Genomic DNA, 9246 nt, shown 5'->3' with positions numbered 1-9246 from the left:
TGCAAGTTTTTCGAATTAATTTAAAAAAAAAAAAATCAAGCAATCATAACTTTTACCATAAATTTTTGAACTGAAAAATGGCTACTTTTAATGGGCATAGAAAACTTATTTTTTCGAACAAAAAAAAGTCTTGGGGAGTTCTATTAGACTCAAATATATTGGAAAAATCTTTTAATATTTGCCCCATACCCATATTTTAGATTTCCTCAAATGACTACATGTAATATATATAGTACCAAAATAAATATTTATAATAAAAATCTTGATTTTAAACATAAATTAAATATTAATAAATAAACAACATAAATTAATAACTTTTTAGATAATTGTGGTACAAATTTACCATGAAATTAAGAGTTAAACGGTAAATTAAGACTCCAAAATTCTCTTGGATTTAAAATCATGAAATATAAATGCCATTGTTTCCCAGGGAATAACAGAGTAAAGAATAATAGTTGAATAGGGAAATTCTAACATTGTTAAGTAGCATTGTGAGTTATAACATTGGTAGTCAAGTAACTGTTTTACATTTAGATAAATTAAAAAATATATATATATCTGTTGTTTGCTGTTATTTTATTCATATTAGCTTTTTATTTATTGGACTTTATTGATATTTATCAAAGGTAAGATTACTATCAAAATTAATTCAAAGAAATATTCTTATTAATTAAAAAACTTTCTTTTATTTAAACAGAAAATTTTGGGCGTGGTAAAATTTTAATTGCGCCGTAATTTCGCTGTAGTGTCTTTGCGATGGGTACCAGGCCTTTTGCCAACTTATTAACATCAAAAAACAAATCAAAACTACCTAGTAACAGCCAGCCTAAAATAATCAAATGCAACTGTTCCAAAGATTACGTAGGTGAAACAAAAATGCAGGTAAACATGCGGATGCATCAGGGGAGCATTGATAATAAAAAACCTTATCAATCTGCATTAGCATTTCATAAAACTTTTTGATGTTTTTGTTATTATATATATATATATATATATATATATATATATATATATATATATATATATATATATATATATATATATGTATATATATATATACATACATACAAACTAGCTTCCAATTGACGCAATATTATGAACAATCAAAAAAAGACTGAACTTGAACTCCAATTAAATCATCTCTAGCATCTCCTTGGCTATAATATTTTATATAATTGTAGGGAATTCTGAGCTAATTCCCAACAGAATAGCGTCCTAATAAGGGGTCGTCCATAAAGTACGTACGCTTTTAATTCGAACTTCCTTAAAATGATATTATTTTTAAATTTAGCGTCTCCTTACTTTTATAATTGACCACCTGCCTCCCATCTCATATATGCCATTTGCAGATCCCCTCTCCCCACATTCGAGCGTACGTACTTTATGGATGATCCATAAGTGTCAACATATTGAAAAAGTCTCAGTCGTGTTATTCTTTTATAACATCTTGCAACTTTGGAATGTTTCCACATTTCCAAAAAAGCTCTTTCTTTTCATTTCTAAAAAGTTGCAAAACCAACACTCGGGTAGCTTCACACTGCTCTGGCTCTTTGGTTACCAATCCATAACGCGTCAAATGGTTTACAACATTTTCAACTGATGTCTTTTTTAAATTAACAATGTTGTTGAAGTAGTGGTCAGTTGCTTCACTAGCGCCTGCATCAAAATTCAACACTCTGCCTAAGATTGAAGACATAATTTTTAGGGCAGAATTTAATTCAAAACCAAGGTGTAGGTTTTACTTCTTTGTAGACTACCCTCTGATGCTTCCACAAAGTCGGATCAATGTGTATTTGCATATAGGCACATCTGAGATTAAGCATTGAAAATTTGTTATCGACAGTTCTCCATCTTTTCACTGTTTATTACATGCATCACTCGAGACACTATGCGAATTAACATACTAATACAACTAGCAAAAGTCCAAAACAGGTCGTATCTTGCCTTTATTTCCTATTCTGGGATTTTACCTTGTACTGTGTGACAGAATTTTTAAGTTGTGTTTCACCTTGTTTCCATTTAGATTTAGCTTTGTACAATCAAAATTAGCATCAAAACCCTTGTCCTTTATACCAACAAATTGTTGATCACAAATCAACAATTATGAATTATGATTATAAATCATTATATATCCAAACAAAACCAATTTTTAAATTGTTCAAGTGCACATCAATAACTTTTTTCCTTTTTTTTTTACTTTTTAGAATCATTACTGATGTTTTTAGTTGTTTTCCTTGAATAATCAATGTTACTATAACTTCTCCCATTGTTTTCACAATTTCTCTATTTACAACTAATATGAGTTTGTTTTTTCGGATATGAACACCAGCTTTCTGAGCCATTCCTTTTGAAATAAAAGTTCATGTACATCCCCTGTCAGTCAGTGCTTTTCTTTTCTCATTAGTTGTTCCAAACAGCTGGCGCTGGTTATTCCCCATTTGAGTTTCCCTGATGCAATGAGCAAATCTAGCAATGTGGCCAGTTTTTCCACATTAGAAAGATTTTATTCCATACTTAACAATTTGTTTCTTTGAAAAACAGATTTGGGCAACATGCCCAGGCTTGCTGCAATTGTAGCAGTTAAAATTAGTAGCAGATGATTTCTTAACATTTTTATAGAATCCAGAGATTGTTGTTGAAACACACTTTTCTTTTGTTGCTTTTAACAAAAGTACTCTTGCTTGGTTTAATGCATCCTGAAAATTCATCCTAAATGTTTTCACTTGTGCTTGTAATTGGTTTGAAATTTCACTGGGCAATCCAGTTGTGAACGCTCTTTGCAATAATTTTTTGCTCTAAACATTGGCCAGCCCCATAAGTTTCTACTACAGATTCACCTTAAATCCATCTACAATCTCTGAACTGCTTGTAGGCTCGGAAACAATTGACTGCAAATCCACCTAGTAAGGCCTTTTCAATATCTGTAACGGAGGTTTTTGGCTCTCCCTAAGGTGCTCATATAATGCAAATGAAATAACAGAATGATCAATGACAGATCGCCCATCTTTTGCAGGTCCCAACTAGTTTGACCTTTTTCAGCCACACTTAAACATCTCCATATCCATCAAATTTTCCAATTATTTTTGCCATAGATGTCATACTGCCGCAATAGCTTGTTAACACAACAACTTTGTTTACTTTTATCTTTAACCTATTTGTTCCTTATTCAAACTTTATTTACAACTTTTATAGATAAACAAAAATTCTTGAGGCGTACTTCAAAAAAACTTGTGACTAGCAGTAATAAGCTACATGAACTTATAACAAAAATGTAATAAGCATAACAATAAACTGTTGCAACAGTTGTTATCACAGCACCAATATTTTCAATTCTTTTAATGATGCAGAATAAAGATGTTAATAATTGTTAAAAAATATAAAGGTAAGAATTTTGCAATATTTTTTTGAATCATTAGATTCAATTTTTATAGAATTTTTGAATCATTAGTAAAACAATAAAGTTACCATCAAAAAGCAATTTGATTCATCTGCATTTTGAAAATTTTTAAAGCATCACAAAAAACTCTAAAACAAGCTGAAAAGTTGGAAAAACTGCAGCTTAATTAGTTTAGACAATTTTAAAATAGCATTGTTTTCAGATTATTTAACAAACTTTTAAAGATTTAGCCATTTTGCAGTTCTTGAACTAACATTGTAAGTAAAACATAGTTATTGGTGTTTTTCAGTTGCTGTGAACAGATTGTTTTGGATAAACCAAGTCATATAGCAGGGCTCAATTTAATGGTTGGGCATCAGACATTGTGCAGCTAAAACTTCAGTTCGTCCAATCAATTTACAAAGTAATCGGACATCTTGAACAACAGGATTATGAACTTTACAAAACGAAAACTTCATTTGTTAATTTAAAGTTGATAAACTTAAACTTAATGTAAACAATGACAAACTTAAAAAATTTGTTTATAACAGCATTGAATCCTAATTAAAGTGATATTTATTAGTTGTAGGCTGTGGCTAATGGCTGTTCTTTAACAACTTTTTAAATAATACCAAGAAAAAAACTTCAAAAAACTTCGCCAACTGAAAGAAATCCACGATGCTTACAAAGAAAGAATGGAATTTGACATTGGTGGATACTGTCCCAAAAAATAAAATGGTACTAGATGGATTTCCCACAAAACTGCTGCTATGAAAATGTGTCTTGACAAGTGAGGAATTTACATTCAGCACTTAGAAAACCTTTGTCAAGATCCATCAACTACAACTAAAAAGCGAGCTAAACTTGAGAGTTATCTAAGAAAATGGAATGATAGTAAAATGCTATTTCTTTTAACTATGTATATTGACTTTCTGGCAATTGCATTAGTGTTATCTATGCTGAGCGATAAAATTGACACATTTCCTGTTGAAAACAAAGGATCATATGGAGTTATTAAAAAAAAAAAAGAACTTGAAAAACTCCCACATGTAAAATGTTTGATTTCGAAAGTTCTGATAAGGAGGGAAAATACCATTTTCAAGGCATGAAAAAGCTGAAAAATTATGACTGGTCACTTTATTATATTAAATAAAAAAGAGTTTTATAAATGCTTAAATAGTTGCATTATAGTTCGCTTAGTAGAAAAAAAACAGATAGCAAGCAAATTTAACTTTGTTTCAAAAGTTTTGAATTGCAAAGTCTGGGATCAGAAAGTAGTAGTGGAAAATGTAACTGTTAATAACAATGTGATCACAGATGATGCTATTATATATTTATTGATTTGAAACACTTTTAAAATGTGCTGGGATAAATGCATCAGATATGTTAAGTCAATGGCACACTCTGTATGGAAGTATCATTCTATGCTAAAATTGACATACTTGCGCACATAGAAAATAAAATTCTCCTCTTTGAGGTGTAAGAACTGGAAAGACGTATTGGTAATAATTGAATTACTTTTCACCATCCCAGTGTGCAACACTAAGCTAAAAAGAATGTTTTCCAAGTTGAAATTAGTTAAAACTAACTTTAGAAGCTCCTTGTCTACTCAAAGATTTATTTATAAGAACATTTATTAAAAATAAAAAAATCTGGTCCATCTGTAGAAAAGTATAACGATATGCTAACAATTTAAAAAAGAGACTTACACAAACTTCCTCATCCAACACAACAATGCCATAAAAATTATTTAAAAAAATAATAGAAAAGCAAGATAAGTTCGTTAAGCTATAGAAGTGAAAATGAAAGAAAGAAAATGAAAGTCAGAAAGTTTATTTTCAGATAATGAAATCTGATTTATATTTTACATGACGTTTAAAAATAATATTTATTTAGACATTAATATATTATATTGCTATAACAAACTTGCTTTTTCATTTTCTAAACTATAAATAAAAACAATTGTGAATATTTACCTTATATACAATATATACCAACAGTATATACCTTTTTGGTGCTAAAAATATATAGTATATAGATGACATGTATATAGTATATAGATGACAATACTTTTAAAAAATGGTTTGTGTTCAAATTATATCTAAAATATTTGATCGCACACTGTCCAACACAAACAGGTTTAGATTGGACATTTTGTTTATAAAGTCTCGGACTTTATAAAAAATTAAAATGAGCCCTGTAAAGAAGAAAAATGTTATCAATAACTAACTATTACAGAGATTAAATATTCCATTTGAGAAATTCTGTTTTGTTGAACAATGTAAACTTTTGAACAGTACATCTTTTAAGTGTTTGAAAAAGTTAATTATAATGTTTCCATCAAATCAGTTGTGACCAATTTATTTGTTAGACTTGAACATTTTTAAAGATTGTTCAAATTTAAAGGATAACTCATAAGAAGTTGAGATATCATTAATTTTAAAGATTGTTCAAATTTAAAGGATAACTCATAAGAAGTTAAGATATCATTAATTTTCAAGATTGTTCAAATTTAAAGGATAACTCATAAGAAGTTAAGATTTCATTAATTTTCAAGATTGTTCAAATTTAAAGGATAACTCATAAGAAGTTAAGATTTCATTAATTTTAAAGATTGTTCAAATTTAAAGGATAACTCATAAGAAGTTAAGATTTCATTAATTTTAAAGATTGTTCAAATTTAAAGGATAACTCATAAGAAGATATCATTAATTTTAAAGATTGTTCAAATTTAAAGGATAACTCATAAGAAGTTAAGATTTCATTAATTTTAAAGATTGTTCAAATTTAAAGGATAACTCATAAGAAGATATCATTAATTTTAAAGATTGTTCAAATTTAAAGGATAACTCATAAGAAGTTAAGATTTCATTAATTTTAAAGATTGTTCAAATTTAAAGGATAACTCATAAGAAGTTATCATTAATTTTAAAGATTGTTCAAATTTAAAGGATAACTCATAAGAAGATTTCATTAATTTTAAAGATTGTTCAAATTTAAAGGATAACTCATAAGAAGTTAAGATTTCATTAATTTTAAAGATTGTTTAAATTTAAAGGATAACTCATAAGAAGATTTCATTAATTTTAAAGATTGTTCAAATTTAAAGGATAACTCATAAGAAGATTTCATTAATTTTAAAGATTGTTCAAATTTAAAGGATAACTCATAAGAAGATATCATTAATTTAGATATCATTAATGGGCAATTAAGAGTAATTCAGTTTTGTTGTTGTTTAATTTACTTGGGTTTTTTCCCATTTTGCAAATGGGCTCCTTATTTAATAAACAGTATACATTTAAAATATTTTGAATTTATATTCAAATCAATTTTTAAATTAAGGAGATTAAGTTGAGGAGACTTTGGACAGTTTTTACTTTAATTGGGTTTATTTAATAACTATTGCATTTTTTCAAGTTTTTCCATTTTTGTCAAACTGCAATTATTAAGGTATCTTTTAACCTTTTAATTATTTTAAACTTTCTTTATATTTCTTAATTTTCAATGTTTAAAAACTATTTTAAAAATGCTAGTGAGGTGTCTTTGACATGCATAGAGGAGATAACGGACTTCAAATAAATAATAAAAAAATTTCAATCAAGACAGCTTTTTTCATTTTTAGATTATTGCAAATGTTACTCCTTCCATTTGCACTTAAAATATATCATGTCTTTAAAACAAGGCTTTTGTTCTCTGTAAAAATTGGCAATACATGCACTATTATCGGTATTGGCAGATTCTTCTTTAGTATTATAAATCTTATAAGTATTGGAAAATTTTTTGATAATAATATAACTATTGGAAAAAAATTTTGTTCTCAACTCCACTTTATGATCACCTTCATCTTTGATAAAAACTTTTGCAATCCCATTTGCTTTCCATATTGATATGTATTTATAAATCTTCATTCTTGCACATCAAAAGTATCAGTATTGCTGTTGTTGAACTCTATCGTCATCAAGGTTATATGTATTCTCATTTGTTTTTCTATGTAATTTCCATTTCTTCTTGTTTTTTTTTTTGTTTTTTTTGTAAGCTTTTTTGCTATCAACAGGTAACCATTTCTTGTAAAAAAATTGTTTAGTGTTTTTTATTTTTATTAAATTATTTATTATCAATTTCTTCTTTGCATTTATTATAGTTAATACTTGAGTGAATTTTCAAAAGGTGATAAGTTCAATTAAATTGATTTTAGGAAATTGAATAAGAAATCTTATAGACACATCAACAGAAATTGATATTTTTTATATCTTTTATTAGGACCAAGAGTCTATTATTAGATCTAATACTTAAATAGATGATATATTTCAGTAAAAAAAAATTTGAAATGAAATAAACTCAAAATTTTTTAGTTTCACTATTGCCTATTTTGAATTTTCACAAAGAACCAAAAACATTTTTTCAACCTGAAATCTGATTTTTTGTTTGTTTGTGAAAAATTAAACTGTTTTAAAGCTAAGAGCATATGTCTACTAACATACTGACCACAGAAATCATTGTTCTTAACAGGGTATGAGATTTCTAATTGTACATTCTCTCCCTGAGTTAAAAGTTTTTTTTCTTTTTTTGGCAAGCTGACAATTGAAACTGAAACTAAAAACTTTTTTCTTTTTCTAAAAAAACTGATTGTTAAGATTTATCACAGATTTCTTGTTGTTGACAAGTTCACAATTGATCATCCAGACTATGTCTTAAAAATCTGGAAAATTGTTTGGGTAAAATATCTGAAATATATTTTCCTCTTAATTTTGCTTTTAGCTGAGTTGTTTTTAATTTTTTTTCCAAACTTTTTGAGTAATGAGTGAAAAAGCTTAAAAAAGAAATATATTACAAAAATATAAACTTGTATGTATGGAAAGAGTTTCCGGAAGAAGTAAAAGTTGAGAAAAATATCCGGAATTCCAGAAATATCCGGAAAAAGACAATTCTTGCAATTGACATTGAAAACACTAATATCATGAAATTAATACATTGATATTTAACACTAATACATTGGAATTTAAAAAGCACTTTGATAATGTATTTAGTTTTATTTATTTCCACATTTTTCTACCAATTATTAATATATTACAGATTGACAGAATATTTCAACAATATTTAAATTTTATAATATTTATAATAATCAAAACACCGCAATAAAAAGCTTGAAGTATTTTGTCTACTTTTCTTTTTGATAAATTTTAACAAACTTATGTAATGCGAAGAATCTCAAATTAAAATAATTTAACTACAAAAACAAATTTTTAACCAACAAACTTATTTTGGTAATGTTAAGTTTTGTTGACTTGAAACCACAGTATATTTTTACATTACTCTGTTGCAAACAGATCACATGAATGAGGTGCCATACCATAAAAATAATAGATGAAAAATTTTCAGTAGAGAATCTGTAACTTACGCTAAAAATACGCTATTTGAGTTGCGAAAAGAAAAAAAAAAAAAGCATTGGAAATGAAAAAAAGAGTCATCAAAAGAAAACAATGTAGATTTGAACTAAATAATAAATAATAAAACATATTACAATAATGAAATATTACAGTAAATTGATAAAAATTAATAGTTAAAAAATGAAAACCATTTAACTGGTTTTAAAATTTAAAAAAATGAAAACCAGTTTTTTTGAAAATTTCTGATTTTATTCAAGCCCTATTCAATAGTCAACATTTTGACATTCTTTAACACATTTTTTAAATGTCAATTTTCAATTTTTGAAATTTTTAAATTCAATATCAATGTCAAATATTTCTAAGTTAATGTTCCATTAACAAACTTTTCTGCTCATAGGCTTGTAAACAAGAATCAATATACAATAAATTAGTCTTACATGTTTTTCTACAAATTTAATTTCACATCATTAGTAGTATTTAAAA

Source organism: Hydra vulgaris, chromosome 10, assembly GCF_038396675.1.
Source record: "Hydra vulgaris chromosome 10, alternate assembly HydraT2T_AEP".
Classification (NCBI taxonomy): Eukaryota; Metazoa; Cnidaria; class Hydrozoa; order Anthoathecata; family Hydridae; genus Hydra; species Hydra vulgaris.
Note: the sequence above shows the minus strand (reverse complement) of the source record.